This window comes from Ochotona princeps, chromosome 5 (genome assembly GCF_030435755.1).
Source record: "Ochotona princeps isolate mOchPri1 chromosome 5, mOchPri1.hap1, whole genome shotgun sequence".
Taxonomy (NCBI): Eukaryota; Metazoa; Chordata; class Mammalia; order Lagomorpha; family Ochotonidae; genus Ochotona; species Ochotona princeps.
Genome location: NC_080836.1, coordinates 86,473,900 through 86,491,581, shown reverse-complemented (window position 1 = coordinate 86,491,581; position 17,682 = coordinate 86,473,900). Strand labels below are relative to the sequence as shown.

General features: G+C 35.9%; 1 protein-coding gene and 1 pseudogene across 14 annotated transcripts in view; both read left to right on the top strand.

Moving 5' to 3' along the window:
* Positions 1-17,682, top strand: part of IKZF2 (IKAROS family zinc finger 2) — a 164,811-nt gene that overhangs the window by 94,370 nt on the left and 52,759 nt on the right. Inside the window, exon 1 of one of the 14 annotated variants that reach the window (XM_058664969.1) lies at positions 10,413-10,516. The exons of the other annotated variants lie outside the window; for them this stretch is intronic. The gene's annotated coding sequence lies outside the window, so the exon portion shown is untranslated. Of the gene's footprint in view, positions 1-10,412; positions 10,517-17,682 lie in introns of those variants that run through there. 14 annotated transcript variants of the gene reach the window in all.
* Positions 16,891-16,963, top strand: LOC118757884 (U2 spliceosomal RNA; annotated as a pseudogene).

Sequence of the window (17,682 nt, the reverse complement as noted above, 5' to 3'; positions counted from 1 at the left end):
TTAGGTTTATTAATTGTGAATTTTATCATTTGGATATAGAAGTGGGATATCAGAAAATTTTCCTAAGCAATTGGAAATATTCATTCCATTAAGTTGAGTATAAGGAAATGGCAGTATATCCTTTAGTCTCATTTATATGTCAAATGGAATCATCATAATTATGCATGTATTTTGAGTTTATATAATAGTTTATATACATTATCATGTAATTTAAACAAAAGATAAAAAGGAAATAGTAAATATAGGTGCAGTGTCAGTATAGCAAAATTGCAAACTGTCATACTTATTTTGGTATCAAGATTGTGTGCTTAATGTTCATTATTTTCTCAAAGTAGTTTATATGTTGCTTATTTTTAGTTAGGAATTTTTAAATTATTATTTTATAAAACCAGATCAAATAATAGTCACAGTACTCCAGTACTATTATTTTGTGTTAAACGGAATATATGTATATATATTAATTTTTCATGCAAATGACAGCATATATGATAATCCATATGATAAGTTCATTGTGGAAAAGTTGTAGATTTGTAATGGGAATTTATGAGTCTGAATTATTTTCCTGTGTGTTTTTAAAAATCTTTCATTTAAATGATTACTTGTGTAAACTTTGAAAAATAATTTATATAAATATTAATTAATGGTTTATATGTTTATGTTTATAGCTATATATATCTATTTACGTAGATATATATAGTCATTCATGTGTGTATTTTAAAATATAGGAGGGGACAGTTGTTTGGCATAGAAATCAATATAAGCATGAAATGCCTCTCTCCACTTCAGAGTGCCTAGGTTTGATCCTGGCTGCACTTCCAGTTCCAGCTTCTTGCTAATGCCCATCAGGGAAGCAGCAAGTGATATCTCAAGTACTTGGACCCCTGCCACCTACTTGCAAAACCCAGACTGAGTTCCAAGCTTCAGCCTGACCCAGTTACACATATTGGAGGCACTTGAAGACTGAACTATCAGGATTTTGTGTCAACATTTCCAATAAAGTGAATTAATGAATTAATAGGATATACATATGCTGATCTCTGTCATGCCATATCTGTGCTAGTCTTTGCTATGTTCCATTAGCCTAAATCTGATAATGTCTGCAGACCCTGCAGCTGTCTATTCTCATTATCAGTGTATAGTTGTAGGCTTGTGGATGCTTTGAGATTATTCTTGAATTCAAACAAACCTAAGAGAGGGGTATTTTTCAATGAGCATATCCAAATTAGTTGCCATTTTTGACAATGTCCTCATTATTTATTTGTATTTGTTAGAGACAAAAACAGAAAAAGGGATCATAGATTTAGTGGTTCACTTGGCCAAATAGCCACACTTGAAAGAAGGGGCCAGGTTGAAGCTGGAAATCAGGAACAATGCAAGTCTCCTATGTGGATAGCAGAGATCCAACTATTTCATGTGTTGTCATTGCCTCCTGTGCTCTGCATAATTAGAAAGCTGGAACTGGGAACCTGGAACTGGGAACCAAGCTGGGACCCAATTCTAGGTATCCTGAAAATGTGACGCAAGCATTTCAAGCAGCTTGTTAACCACTAGATCAGTTACCTACCTTTGCTAATTTTAAATATTTCTGTTGATATTGTACTTTCAAATATTTCTTTTTTTTCTTTTTAAAAATTAACATTTTTATTTGCTTTTTTCTTGAACATTCTTTTTATTGTATAAATTATATTTTTGATAATTTTTACATATTTAATTAGGGTGAAAAGGGTCAAGGGGTAGAGGAAAGTGGGTGATACCATTATTTTCACATTCTCTTTTTTTCCTTCCTGTATCTGGGAGGAGGGGAGAGATAAGGAGAGAAGTCTTCCAACCATTCCAGTGTCCTGATGTGGGGTATGCTCTGAGGGTCCAGCTAAAGTGGTTTTGATAGTTTCACAGTTCTGTATTGCTGCAGATCTTGCCACTCCAATCACAATGAAATCTCTCCAGACTTCACTGGCTGACATAGTCTACCTTAGAGTCTCCATTTGCCCAGATATTCACTGCCAACTCTTGGCTGGGGTAGTTGATCTGTTTGTTCTGTCCTCCATCATCTGTTATAGAACCAGGTGTCCTTTTCAGGCTCCAGTGTACTGGCCATACTAGCCTCAACGTGCCCCATCTCATCTTTCAGGTATTTCAATCAATGGTTTACTAATGAACATAAACACATACAACAGGCATCAAGAGATTGTTTCAGTAAAGCATGGAATGGCTTTTAGAAACCATTCCCAGTGGGATTTATGATTTTAGTTTTATTGTTAACAGGAATGGGACATATGTTAAAATACAGCTAAGGTTGTGTTATACCAGAAATTAAAAAAAAAATAACTGCACAAAATAAATCAGCGTAGACTTTAACACTGCTGTTTGCATAAGATATCTAACTGATATTAATAACAGAATATCAGTTTAGCAAATAGTTATGTCGCAATTCATTTGTAGCCCAGTTAGATTTCTTTTGTAGAAAAGTACTCAAATAGTACAAATCTGAACTCACTGAAAATTAACTTTAAGGGAGTAAATTATTTCAATGATTAGGATTTGTGCCAACATCTGTGAATAAATTAGGCTTAATTTAATAAGGCTTTACATAAGATATTAATAAATTTCTGCACCCCTATATTCAGATTCCAAAAGGCTTGATGAGTCAAATTTTTGTAAAACGCTTTAGGGGGGAAGGTGGTATGTCAAAGTGAAGTAGTTTCAGAAAATGTTTATTTTGTTATTCTTGCAAAAGTTGACAAATACTGGGCTAGTGAACAGAATCCATACTCTGAAAATATTTCAAGCACAGCTTCAGTGTAATAACTAATCCTGTGTGCATCAAACAAGTACCCTGTAGGTACTTTAAAAGATTCTTGGAAGGCGTGATAGCCTAGCAGCTGAAGTCCTCACCTTACATATGCCAGGATCCCATATGGGCACTGGTTCTTGTCCTACAGCCCCACTTCCGATCCAGCTCCCTGCTTGTGACCTGGGAAAACAGTCAAGGATGGACCAAAGCCTTGGAACTGTATACCTACTAGGGAGACTAGGAAGAAGCTCCTGGATCCTGGCTTTGGATCGGCTCAGTTCTGGCCATTGAGTCCACATAGGGAGTGAATCAGCAGACAGATCTTCCTCTCTGTCTCTCCTCTCTTTGTATCTGCCTTCACAATAAAAACAAATAAATCTTATTAAAAGAGATTCCTGGAAAAGTTACTTAAAAGATGTAAGTTTTGGGGAAACAAAGGTTTTGAAATCTCTGCCTTATTTTTTCATATGAACATTTTCCATATTATCTTTTACAGAACCCTCATGTGACATAGTTGGTTGATTGGAATTAAAAGTTTTGTTATATATTTTTAAATTCTAATATTCAATCTGAATTTTGATATTTGACATAACTATTTGTCCATAAGTTACACACCTGTCAGAGTCATTTTTCTTTCTTTGACTTGGCTTTGTATTATGTTACTAGTGAAGGGCAAACATTATGAACAAATATTAGTGTTATGTTCATGGTTTTAACTAGATATGGATGTGCCTGTTCAACGACCTTTTTTCACACCTTACTGTTTTCCTCTGATATTTATTAATCTGATATTTAGATTAATGCTCTTGACATTTTCAACAATATAATGAAGAATACTGTAACTTTTGTAAGTTTGAGAAGACATGAAAATACATTTAAGGCAGCTGGAAGCCTTATCTAGTGCATCACCAATGCCAGCCCCTGGCTATACTTCTGGTTCTGTGGAAGTTAATGTCTTTTCCGTTCCTGATTTGTATCTCTTGTATTTCACAAAAACTTATTTTTTAAAGATTTATTTATTTTCATTGGAAAGGCAGATTTATGGAGAGAAGGAGAGACAGAGAGAAAGATCTTCTGTCTGCTGTTTCACTCCTGAAGTGGCCTCAATGGCCAGAGCTGAGCCAATCCAAAGCCATGAGCTTCTTCTGGGTCTCCTATGTGGGTGTAGATTTCCAAAGCTTTGAGCCATCCTGTACTGCTTTTCCCAGGCCACAAGCAGGGAGCTGGATGGGGAGTTGAGTAGCTGGGACATGAACCGGTGCCCTTATGGGATCCCAGCATGGGTAAGACAATGACTTAGTCACTGAGCCAGCGTGTCTGTCCCCTCACAAAAACATTTTAAAAATATTTTAGAAAGTATGTTGCTTTTCTGCTGCTTTTATTCAAGTATAAGAGGTCAACTGTCCATCAAGCATTTGAATAATTCTTTCACATACTATGATTATGAATAGCTAGATAATACCAGGTAAACCATTTGTATAATTCCCTGAAAGTGCTTTCTGATTTATTTCTGTTAAGTTTTATATCATAAATGCAGTTAATTTCCATTTAGTCATTAGGAAAATGAAATACTAATATTTAGCATCCATTTTTACTCACCAATTCCATCACAAAACAGCAGTAAAACCTGGGAATCTTATTCTTGTAATAGGTCAATTTCTGGTACCACTCCAACTACATTAATTGTTCTCATTGACTTTTATGTGTGATGTTTCCATTTTCCTCATCCTCCAAATAGTGATGCGTTTAGGCATAGGATATATTACTGTTTAAGTGACTTTTACAGGTTTTTAATTATTTACATATATGTCTTTAAAATTTTTGCCTTCTTTTACCTAGGACAATGTGCTTATACTGCATAAGTGTTAAATGAATAAAAATTGAAAATATTGATTAGACGCATTTCAAAGTACAAAATAAATTTATGTAAAAGAAAATGTATAAAACAGCATAAATTGAGCTTGCCAGGGATGGGCTTTAAGTACTATAGATTTCATGCCATGTGTCACTTTAATTGAATTTTCATATTGTTTTCTGAGCTATACTTAATTTTTATTGAGTTTCCATTCTTCATGGTTCTCAGAAAAAGCTTAAAATAAGAACACCGTAAAGTAGACCTATTGTACCTATTCTGCTATGTCCAAAAGGTGGCTTTCTAATGGGAAAACACAGATAAATACCACACTTTCTTTCATCAAGCATATTTTAAGGAGAGTTGAAATCCATTAACACTAATAGAGGTTTATAGTTAAACTCAAGATAATGGAGACAGTTCTTGCCTTTTCTGTTTTAGAGTAGCTGCTTGTTGACATACACCTCTACAAGTCCAGTTCAATGCCCAGTGAATAATGATCACAATAAAATTTGCACTAGTAACATGGGGAAATTGCCAGTGAAAATAGAAAATAAAAGGAATCTGAGGACTAAAATTTCCTTACCAATTAATGATAGATATTTCTGAGTTTTCCCTTTCATATTTTTCATCATTAGCTAACTTGATTCGGTAAATAAAGATGTTTTAAAATTTTCCCCTTTGATGAAGCATAAGAATTTATTGTTTCAAATTGGAAATGACAAGTGAATTTGATTAAGACTGATGATATGGCATCACAGTAAAAGCTTGCAAGTGTCATCAGCTTGTAAAAAATTTTTTGTTAAAAGATTTATTTTTATTGGGAAGGCAGATTATTATAAAGAGGAAAAGATACAGAGGAAGAAAGAGCTTCTGTCCACTAGTTCACTCCCCAAGTTGCTGTAAGGTAGCTAAGCTAATCCAAAGCCAGGAGCCAGGAGCTTCTTCCAGGTCTCTCATGCTGGTGCAGGATCCCAAGGCTTTGGGCCGTCCTCTACTCTTTCCCAGACCACAAGCAGGGAGCAGGGTAAGAAACAAAGCAGCTGGAGACAAACCAGTGCCCATATTGGATCCTGGTGCTTGCAAGGTGAGGACTAGCCGTTGAACAATAGTGCCAGACCCAGAATGTAAAAGTTTTAACTGAGCTGTTATTTTGCACCAGTGTTCTATTGCTTATCAAACTGATCTTGTATCTCATGCTGATGAATGAAATGCGTTGAAGGGTTTTCATCTAAAGTTTTCATTCCATCTTTATGCATAAACTTTTATTTAGTTTTTAAAAGACTTTACGTGATTTTCTTATATTTGGAGACAATCTAACAACTATTTGTGAGAACTTCAGTTGATGCTGCCATGTGTTTTCTCAACAGGTAAATATTCAGCTTTGTTGTTCACATAATTTAAAACTTTTAGCAGAAAGCAGTCAAAATGGAATTATGTCTGATGAAGGATGGGATTTCAAGTCCTTGTTTTGGAATAAGTGAATTGCTTTTATCCTTCTTGTTGTTCGTTCTGTCCCTTTCTACTCCCCCCTTCCACACCAAGAGACTCACAGGATCGTGGTTGCCCTTGTGTCTGACACAGCAGGACCCTGTCTGGCTTCATTACAAGTCGTATCTTTAGTATAGCCATCTTCTGTAACAAAAGTCCTTCCCTTTAAATATTTGGGGTGTCACTGAACACTCATGCAATGCCACCTTGAAACCTGGCATAAAAGTCCTTTTTAGACCCTCAGTTCTGGCACTTTTCTCTGTGAATTCTTTTCTCTTTTGTATTTGTTGTGTTGCACTTCACTCATCTGCATGCTAGTTACTAGAGGAGCGTGTTTCTTTTGTTCAGTAATATTCCGGTATGCTGTTAAGAAATATTTGTGTAAAAACTAGTACAATATGAATGGCATCATCAAGGAACCTACACTTATTATACCTGGATTCATAGAAGCCCCCTGTTCCCTAGGTATGATTTGGCCCACATAATGAATACTGTGGCCACAATTGGCCTTAAATTTGTCCTCTTAGAACTTTAAATCTTTATTAGCAATGCTGATTTGAGAGATTTGAACACCATTTTCAAATCCTCCTGTCTTTTCTCTGCCTCCTCTCCAACTGTGCATTTTATCTCAGGCTTGACACTTCTCTGGCATCCTATTCCCTCGCTGTCAGGGAACAACCTATGTTACTGAGATTGTCTCTGATCCACCCAGACTATAGGTCAAGTTCTATATCTTGTTCATCCCTGGTGTTCCAATTTAGTGTTCCGATTGTATCCTGTATATATGTGCTGAATGATTTACCAAATGATTTGTGATTTACCAAAAAGGGTTAATATGAATGGGGCATTGTGAAAGCCAGCGAATTCCCTCATCCCAGACTATGGCCTAGTACCTGCTCTGCCCCCATATACAGCATGCATAGATTAGTTAATGAGGGCAATACTAAGAACATTAGTATATGAAGAAAAAAACTATTTTTTTGTCTATAAAAGTTTTTCAGAACCTGTACCTGAATCAGTTTTCCTGTGTATGATTAAAAATACAGGGTTTTATTGATTTTTTTTCTTAATAATGTACCGCTCTTTCTTTTTTTCTTGAACAATGCTAAAGTGTAACTCCTGTGCTTTCTCTATCATTTGAAAAACTTTATCAAGATTTTAATGTATCCCTATTGTATAGCCTTGTAAAGCTGTAATTTTGGTGTCAGAAACTGTAAACCTGCTGCATTTGAAGGAAGTAAGTTCAAATTTTGAAGAGTTTTTTTTTTCCTCTGAGTATGAAAGGTGAAACAGATACTTGAAGATACATTAATCCTGAAATACAAGAAAACAGCAGCATTTAATCAGTGTAATTACTATTAGACAAGTGTAAGACTAGTTTGCCACTAGGTAAATTAGCCGTGCAATATGTTAAAACTGCTTAGAAATAGCACTATGGGGAGGAAAATAAAAATAATCCAGATGATAGTGTTAGATGAAGGGAAGGGGAAAAAAGTAGCATACTCCTGCCAGCACATATTATTCAGCTTTTGTGGTTTGTTTAGATTTCATCTTGTCCCAGAAGGTGTTGCTATACTGTTAAGGCGTTAGGCAGTGTAGTAATGGGGCATGAGATAAAATGGAAGACTTATAAAATGTCTTATCTTTTGAGCTATTCTGAAGAAACCTCAACTTGAATTTCTGAGTGGTCAGCTTGACATTTTAAAGCACTGGGAAGTTGTGTCATTATTTCTAGACTACCACAGCAGTTAGAGGGAAAAGATGTAAAGTTCATTGCAGTAATTGCTGACAGCTTCCATGGAATGAAAGGTACTTTTAGTAAGCATGTGATGCAGTGAGAAAAGGCAACCTACCAGGAACATGAAAGTGAACAGTAAGATGAGAGTGACAAAAACGTGGATTTGGCCATTCTTGTTGCCCTGAAATAATTATATTCATTTTGAAGGCAGAAAAGAAGTAAAATGACTTCTGGAGATTGTTCTTCAGTTTGTGTGTCCAAAGAAAGACTCTTGGCATCTGAAACTGACACTGAATACTGTCAGTAACTGAAAGTACAAAGCTTCGTGGCCAGGTGTCACCGTGCACGAGACAGCTGGTGTCACTGGGCTTGGCAGAGTCCATTGCAGGTGCTCAGGCAGTGATCCCTGCTGTAACACCATTCCCCTCCCTGGAAACCTGCAATTTGCCTGAGTCCCAGAAGAGGAGGAAACTCGCAAACAGCCGCAAGCCGTATATAATAGTAGGGTTCACGTCCTGGCAGCAGCAAAATAGAAGAAAAGAAGAAATTCAAATGAACAACATTTGACTCATAACATTTCACTTGAGATTTCTATACTTTTTATGGAGTTTGCATCATTTATTTTCTCCTTAAAGATTCAAGTATGTCCTGTTTTGTCTTTTTTTGACTTTTGGATGCAAGCCAACACTGAGCTAAAGCAAACACAGGGGAATGGCACCTAAATCATATTGCACTAACTTCTGCTTTAATAACTATCACTGATTAGTTAATAAAGAACACCCAGACTCCTATCACCTACATCTCCAAGTATACAACATACTTATGTACAAATGTCCACTCACATTAAAATATGTTCTTATCCGTTGCCTTCAGAAACATATTAAATCATTGAATTAGGAATGCTCTTAATAAACCAAACACTGTGACTTAAAAGTTAGATCTTTATACAAACCAAGGTATCAACTTTATGTCAATTATTTATGAAACTAAGTAAATAATAGCAGTTGCCACTTACACAAAGTGTTATTTATGAAAAGATTTAATCACAATCTAGTTGTAACTCAGAATAATAAATATCACAACCAGAAGAGCCTTGGACTCTGGCAAGTGAGCATTTAATAAATTTACCTTAACAAAAGACATGGCATTCCCTTCACTTCACTGGAAGAGAAACTGCATCTATAAGAAAATAACCAGTGCAATTATAACCATCATGTTGATGGGCCTGGCGTGATGGCTTAATGGCTAAATCCTCACCTTGCAAATACTAGGATCCCACATGGACACCAGTTTATGTCCCAGCTGCTCCACTTCCCATCTCACTCCCAGCTTGTAATCTGGAAAAGCAGTAGAGGGTGACGTAAAAGCCTTGGGTCCCTGCACCCACGTGGGAGACCCAAAGGAAGTTCCTGGCTCCTGACTTCGAATCAGCTCAGCTCTGGCCATTGTGGCTGCTTGGCGAGTGAACGAGCAGATGGAAGATGTTTCTCTTTGTCTCTCCTTCTCTTTGTAAATCTGCTTTCCAATAAATACAAATAAATCTTGAAAAGAAATACCATAATGTACATAAGATCCTTTGAACTACACCACAAGTTAATACAAGAAACAGTAAAACCAAGTTAATACAAATTTTAATCTAAATGGCACCCTATAAAGCATACCAAGTATTTTCAATGAGTGATCTGGCATGGGTTATATCTTACCTTATTTTTAAAGCCATAAAATAAGTATTTTGGATGTGTCTGTCTATACTTTTTGTAGTACATAGAACTGTCATTATTTTACTGTTTCATGTTCCTTTTTAAGACTTATTTATTTGAAAAGCAAAGGAAGGGTGGGAGGAAGGTGGACGAGAGGGAGGGGGGAGAGTGAGATAGAGAAGCAGAAAGGGAGAGAGGGGGAGAAGAAGAGAGAATCTCCCAAATTTCCAAAGTGTCCATAGCTGGACCAGGCCAAAGCCATGAGGCAGGACATCCATCTGGATTCAGGATTCAAGCCTTTGTGTGCGTGATAAGAACCCAGACATTTGTGAATAGTCTGCTACCTCCCAAGCATATTAACAGGAAGCTGTATCTGAAGCATGAAATAGCTACAACCTGAACTAGGCATTCTGGTATGGCATGTGGGTTTGCCAAGTGGCAGCTTAGCTAGCTGTGCCATAACAGCTGTTTCTCTGTGCTATAATACTGAGTTTTGCAGAGCTGGCTAAAGGGTGCCTTAGAAATGGAAAAAATAACTCATTGAATAATCAAACTTTACAGATGGAAGGCTGACATGCTTAAGGTAACTATCTACAATTCAGAAGAATATGTTATCTTTTTAATTAGTAAGCTTTTGAGACTTTTTCTTGATTATGCTTTACATTTTGCACTCAGATTTCATAGCAGTTGCATCTTCAGAGGGGAGAATGTTTCTAACTCAAGGTATTTGTCATCATAACATTTTATACTGCCTAGGAGCCCACATATTAAAGAAAACTATACATGTACATAATTCAATACAGACATCTCACCCATGTGAAAGGACCACATCTATCGCTTTAATGGCTGCATTGCTGTGCCTGGTGCAGAGCAGTTTTGAATGAATAGTTTCCAAGGCGTTTCCTCCCTCATACTTCAGATGTAGAAATACAAGTCTGCTGGTAGGTTCACAGCACTTGTCTGTTCAAATTACCACCAGTCAAGTATTATGTCTCTTATTTTGTGTCACTCTATTGTAATCCTTCCTTGGTTTTAGAGTACATTCAGTTTACACGTCATCCCTTGAATATATGCATTTCAGAAAAATGATGTCACCAAAAGCCAACATGTACCCATACCTTTATTTTCTCCTTATGGTTGGTCTCTGTTTTTCTTCCCCTTGTTATACAAACCATGTCCAAACTGCCTCAATGAATCTTTTTATGCATTTGAAAGACAGAGCGACTGAGAGAGGGGAGAGAAACATGAAGAGATCTTTCTGTAGGGCTCAGCCACACTGAAGCAGCAGCCAGGAACTCCATCTGGGTCTCCCACGTGAATGGTAGGAACCCAACTAGGTGAGACGTCACCTGGTGCCTCTCTGGAGGCTGGATCGAAAGTGCAAAGAACTCAAACCAGGAACTCCAGTATGGGGTGCTGGAATCCCAAGCGGCAGCTTAACCTGTTGTTCCACAACACCCATCCCTGTAATACTATTTAAAGTACTAAGCGTTACTTAAAATACTGTACTATTAGATGAAGCCTTTTCTATCTTCCTTATAAATTAATAAACAAAATAAGTTCTGATATTGAGACACATGATCAGTAAACTTATGCAAAATGCATTTAAAAGAAACATTCATTTGGTGGACTTTTTAAAATTTCATGCATAGATTTTGATAACATGCATAAACCACTATTTCAAGATTCTGTGTATTTAATACTCAGAACAACCCTAGGAGGTAAGTATCATCATTATCTTGATTTTATAGATGAGAAAATTGAGGCTAGATTTCCTAAGGTCATGTGGCTAATGAATGAAAGAACTTGGCCTTAAACTGAAGGGCACTGGACCAAGAGCCCATGCTCCTTGCCTCCTAACCCTGGGGCTGTCTGACTGGCTGTAACTGATGACATCCTTTCCCAGTCTTGTGAAGGACATTATCCCTGTTTTATACAGAGGGAACAGTGAGCATTTTCATATTCACTTATGGAAATAATTTGAGTACAGGCATTTTACTCCATTGTTCTTATTATTTATCTAATATCTCCTGTTGCTTGATAATTATTTTTATATTTTATATTTTAATGTAGACATTATGTAGTTACAGAAAGTGCCCATTCTTTTTAGGGGTAGGCAGCTGGAATTAAGTTCCCTTTTTTTATTGCTACCTCTACATTGTGGGAAAACAAAAACAATAAGCTTGCTCTGGTGTGCTAAAAATTTGCTTGGTGGCGTTCTGAGTAAATTCCCTTAGTCACCACAAGTTTTCTCTTTCTCACGGCTGGATACATTTCTTCAGATACATAAATATATATGAATTTAAGTGACCAACCCTGAATTGCAGAGCCAATTGTGGACTTTATTAGAATCAAATAGTGAAGAGTTGATGGAGAAACACAAGGAAGGAGCTTTTGTTGCCTTGATCTCTGTCTGTGTGACCCAAGGATATTTGAACCCAGGGATGGAGAGCTGTGATGTTCTCTGTCACTGCACTTCAGAGACTCAGTAAAGCTGCTCAAGTGAGTCGCAGGGCTTTGGTTCCTCCTCTGTTGCTGTTGCCCTGTAACAGACACCCCGCTCCATTCCTTATCTCGTTTTCTTTAGCGAGCCGGCAGCACTGCCTTCTGACCTGGTTTAAGCGTCCTTAGTGACCTCTGGCAGCCCTGTGCCATGAGTCCCTTATGAGAGTGTGCTCGCTTGGCTTTCTTCTATAGTAACGATTTACTTATAGAAGTTGGGCTAAGGATTTTGTACTCCCCTTATTAAAGAGATACTTTCACAATGTAATTTGCTTCATAAGCCTCCCACAGTTCTATTAAGCAGGTGGTTGCCAAACACCAGTTCAACGTAGATTGCTCTTATATGAGATAAAATATGTACTCAAACCATTTGGCAACATAAATTAGGGCTTCGTCCAAAACAAACTCTGGTGATTTTCTCTCTCCCCAAACTGGCTAACTACCATACCTTTATTACACATGGAGTTAGAAATATATGTATCAGATGGTCCTAATTGATTGTTTTATAGATTTACATCAATTTTTCTTTGCATATAGCTAATAATTATTTTATCTTTAAGTGGAATAAGGATAATAGGAGTTTGGTCATCAGTGAGTTCTACGTTGCAGTTTCAGTTCAGATTCTGAATGACTGTGTGACTTGGACATACAAATTCACCCATTTTGAGCCTCAGTTTCCTCCTCTGTAACATGCGAAAATAGTCATGCTTGAATCAGTTGATCCCTTTAATGCCCTTGAGAATTTTCCCAGCATATAGTATTCCTTAAGTTAACATTGTGTGATTATTTATGCTTTATGTTAACCTGTTGAAATATTTCCTTTGTAGTAGAGCATCTCAGTAACTTAGAGAAATACGATGTGGAAATTGATGTCAGCAGTTCAACAAATGTGCTCTGAGTGAGGACAGGATAGTTTTACAACTATGAGTAAAAATATGATCCTTTCAAAGACCCAGTACCAGAAACAGCATGGAAAAAGGGCGGGTAGACAGGGACGCATAATGAAACCTCTGTAACATGTAACATGAGAAACATTCATAGAAAAAAAAGAGTGGGAGATAAATGAGAATTGAATGATGTATGCTAATTTTGATAAAATAGAATAATTCCAGAAAATAATAACAGGAGATGGGGGAAAACAGCAAACAGAGACATATAGAGTGTATTCCAGGAAGTGCACAGATGCATTTGCCTGGAGAATGCCTGAAAACAGGACATGTGATTCAGGGTTACAATGAGACTTTGCTGTGAATATCCCAGAATTCCACGACACCACCTTTGTGTTTAGTTTCTAGGCAGTCGGCAGTCATTGAATTCCATTTCTTGGTCTTTTGGCTAATGTCATAGATTAGTAGACTGGATTAAAAAACAAAGCCCATCTATTTATTGTCTAGAAGAGACACTTCACCAACAAAAATCAGTGGAAACTATATTGCATGGGTTTTGTTGTTTTCTGTTAGCTTCATCTCTTCAAAACACTTTCTTCTGATTAAATCATTCAGTGACTCGTACATCATACAGTGGCATCATTTTCTTCCAGAAGGTTCCTGATTTTCATTTCTTCGGCTACACGTTAGTCATTTAGTAGCATGTTATTTAACTGCATGGTGTTGTTAATTTCTTTTTTCTCCCTGATGTTGATTTTGTTTTATTGTTTTTCATTTAAGAGGATGTATAGTAGCTGTGTAATGGAGACTGTCATATCTAATAACATGTGATTTAGCTTCATGGCATTGTAAATTTCTATTTTACTTTCTGTTGTTGATTTTGTATTATGACTTTTCATTTGAGGGGATGTACAGTAACTGTGAAATGGAGACTGACATATCCATATGTGAGGATACAATGTAGTATGCATTTCTACTTCCAGACAAAGATGGACTAAAATGAAACTGTTCACTATATCTTGACAATAGGATGCTGGACACTCTGCCATTGTCCATGCCCACAGTGATGGACATATGACTGTGTATGAAGAACTATATTTTAGCAATGATATAGAGGAACTGGGGATGTTGGGAATTGGGGAGGGGATAAGGGAAATGCCAGGAGCCTATGGAATTGTATCATAATCATAATAAAATGTAAAAAAAAGAGATCAAGGTGTAGAAGACCAATATGAGCTGTGCCTTAGGAAACTGATGTAACAACTACACAGTATAAATTGGGGGATTAAGGTGTGGCAAAAGGTTGAAGAAAAGAGATCAGTTAAAAAGCTGTTGAAATTGTTCCAGGTGAGAGGACATGAAGATCTTAAAGTAGTTGTATTGCCCAAGAAGGTGTAGCAAAAACAGTTGGATATATAAGACATGGCAGATGCTAAGTCTTTTGAACTTGGCAAATGAAATCATACATTTAAAGGATGGATAAAGGGATAGACTGTTGTTTGCCTATGGCATTTCTATTTAACTAGGCTTATTTTGTCCACATCATGCACTTCACATGAACTATTGTGTGCCAAAAAAGTAGAAGCTTCATCCTTGGTCTACAATGGTGCCACTGTCCTGGGTAATAAAGGTGTGTGTTTTGACGATGGGCATTTTCTGTTAGGTTTCCTGCATTTCCAGGTTCATCAAGGAATTGGGCAAGTTGCTCTCCATTGTTTTAGTTTTCTTTTTTCTAAGACAATAAGGAGGATACTTGGTACTCTTTGTTGTTAAAATAGTTCTAAGTGTAAAAGAAGTTCCACCTTTGTTGCTCATAGATAGAATTTATTTTACATTAATCATTAACACAGCAGTATGAAAACGGGTCATAAAAGTAAAAGATATCATTCTTCATAAACAGTTTAGTTGTTTAAATTTGATAATATTGACTTTTTTCTCTAACAGTTGTCTTTACATACCACTGGTAAATCATACTAGCATAAGGAAATTAGTGAAAAAAAGTGAATAATTCAGAGATTCTTAACAATTAAATCAACAGACTCAGGGATCTTAAAACCAAAACAGATGTTGAAAATAAGAGGTTATGCTTTTGAGTGAGACATGCATTCAGTTTCAATACAGATTTATGAAAAATCACAATATGCTTAAGTTTCAGGGCCATTCTGATCTTGAAATCCTTTTTTCTTCTTTAATAGAAGGTCATAATTTTAGAGCACTTTATATTAACTTAAAGATGTATTTGCCCACAATGGATTTTTGTTCTAAGTATAGTACTCATGTAAGTTAGTTGTTTAATCAGGGCCCCAGAATCACATCAAGGAAACATGAGCAGACTAAGAGGCTAATTTTGAGGTGATATCAAGTCCATATTTACTAATGTTATATTCTTAAGAATCTTGCTTAAAAACTGTACTTCACTGTTGACCCATTGCTCTACCCTAAGTCAGTCATTGAATAGTAAATGAAACAGCCAGTTTAATAAATCACAATTTTATACATGATTGTTATCATAATTATTATTGAAATGACCCCAAATCCTTAGTCTCCAAGAAATCATCATACCCAACCATCTATTTTCAGCATCAGCAAGTGTTGTTTCTCCAAATGTTAGATGCACGTGACTGGCTAAGCTAGAGTACACAGATTTCCCAAGGTCCTCCACCAGTTAAGTGATGTGGGGTGGGGGTGGAAATCCTGATTTCTCACTACCAAGTTCAGGGTAACCTTACTACATAGTTGTTGGAAAAACGGTATGGTAGAAATCAAGACTGTTCATGTAGAATTGCTCCCCTGCTTAAGATGTATTATTCTAACTATCCTAGACAGAAAAGGGAGGCAAAAAAATGAGACAATGTGAAATGTGATGATATACAGACTCACAATGCTACCAGCAAATGACTGAGCTGCAGTTCTGTGATACAAGTGTCTGAACTTACCTAACAATTTATAAAACAAATACTTTAACGATATCATGAGGAAGCTGATATGGAAGACATACCAATTTATTTATCCACAGTTTAAAAGAACACAGTGCTTTGTTAAGGCTATAGAAATGGTTGAATAGAACCTGAAAATAGATTTTGATATAATTGTTGTGTTACATGGTTGGTGAATTTTTAGCAAATGATTTGGCTTTGTAGTTTTGAATGTAGTTTGCATTCTGACACACATTTTAAACAGTTACTGGTCTATTAGCACAGATTTAATCACATTTGATGTTTTCCATTTGAAAAGTTTAAATGAAAGGGGTATGCCAGTGCAGAAACAACTTCTCTAGCGTAGTAGAGAGGTGTATTGATGCAGTTAGTGCAAGTAACACCATTTCAAGTATCTCTTTGGCATGGACTGGGAGAAATTGATACTTGTAAGATATAAAATCCCTTAAGTGTTCTGTTGAATTTTCACACAACTGAAAACAGGTTTATGATAAACTACATACACAGCACATATGAAAGATATTTTCCTCAATTTGGCAAGAATATTATCTTAGGTGTTGTTCAGCATTATGAATCAAATATTTCTTTAGAATAGTATTCACTTCCTGTAAAAATTAAAATTTTAACATCTAATTGGAAACTAGAAAGAAGTAAATCAAAAGTTTGATAAGAAAAATACAGAAATCTCTATTCTCTAAATAGGTAGTATTACATTCCTTTAAATTGAGAAAAAATGTAATAATCCCTCCTTTTTCTGGCTGGAAAACTTGATTTATAACTGTTAAAATAGATAATTTTATATTATTTGAACAAACTCATTGCCAAGCATTGTTAATTTTTATACTGTCTTTAGAGTGGTGACAAGGTAAAATGATAGCCTAATATAGTCAAGTAACTTCCCAGTTTCGAAGGGAAAGCCTTTTTAACTTTACAACCATTTAGTTCAATATATTGTACAACTGAATTGTATATGTTATTAAAATTATTTTCATCACTTCTCAGCCTTTTGGCTAAGATCAAGTGTAGTAAAATTATTTTCTATACCCTAAATCATGAACTCTTTCATTGCCTATTTGTTGGTTATGTGTAACCATGCTAGCACAGGGATCTTGTTTAGTTGTTTTTTATTTATTTTACTTTTTAGTCTTAAAATATAACTTAACCATGTACTTAATATGCCGGTTTGATAACTTGCAGAGTATTCAGTGTTGTATTTGTTTCTTGTTGATTGATGTGGGTAAGTTCTTTGGGTGTGGGATCTATGACTACATGTAACAACATTTTACATTTTATTTCCCACTCATCCTTGTTAGTAATGTTTGGATTGTTAGAAGTTCAGTAGTAGTGACAAAGAAAATTTCCATTGGACATATGTTCATTGTTCTCAGCAGATTCACAGAGTAAAATACTTTCACCCAATTTTGTTTTAGAAAACAGCAATTCATTCATTTATTTATTTATACTGAATGAAGGCAAGAATAGACTAACTAGACATTTGCTATCATGTTCTGAGAAGTGATGAGTAGGAAGTCATTAAGTATACAACTTCAAGTTTATTTACTAAACACACTTTTAAAGTTGGAACTTGTTTGGCCTACAAGTCACTTTTGGAAAGAGCAACTGGTACTATCATTTATAAATGGAGTTAATTAAACTTTTTTATAGCATTTGCAGATTGCAGTTTTAAACACTCATTAGTAGTATTACCAAATCACAAAGGAGGAGATGACACTTGTATTTATAAGCACCTTAACATAGTAAATTGTTTCCCTGAAATACATT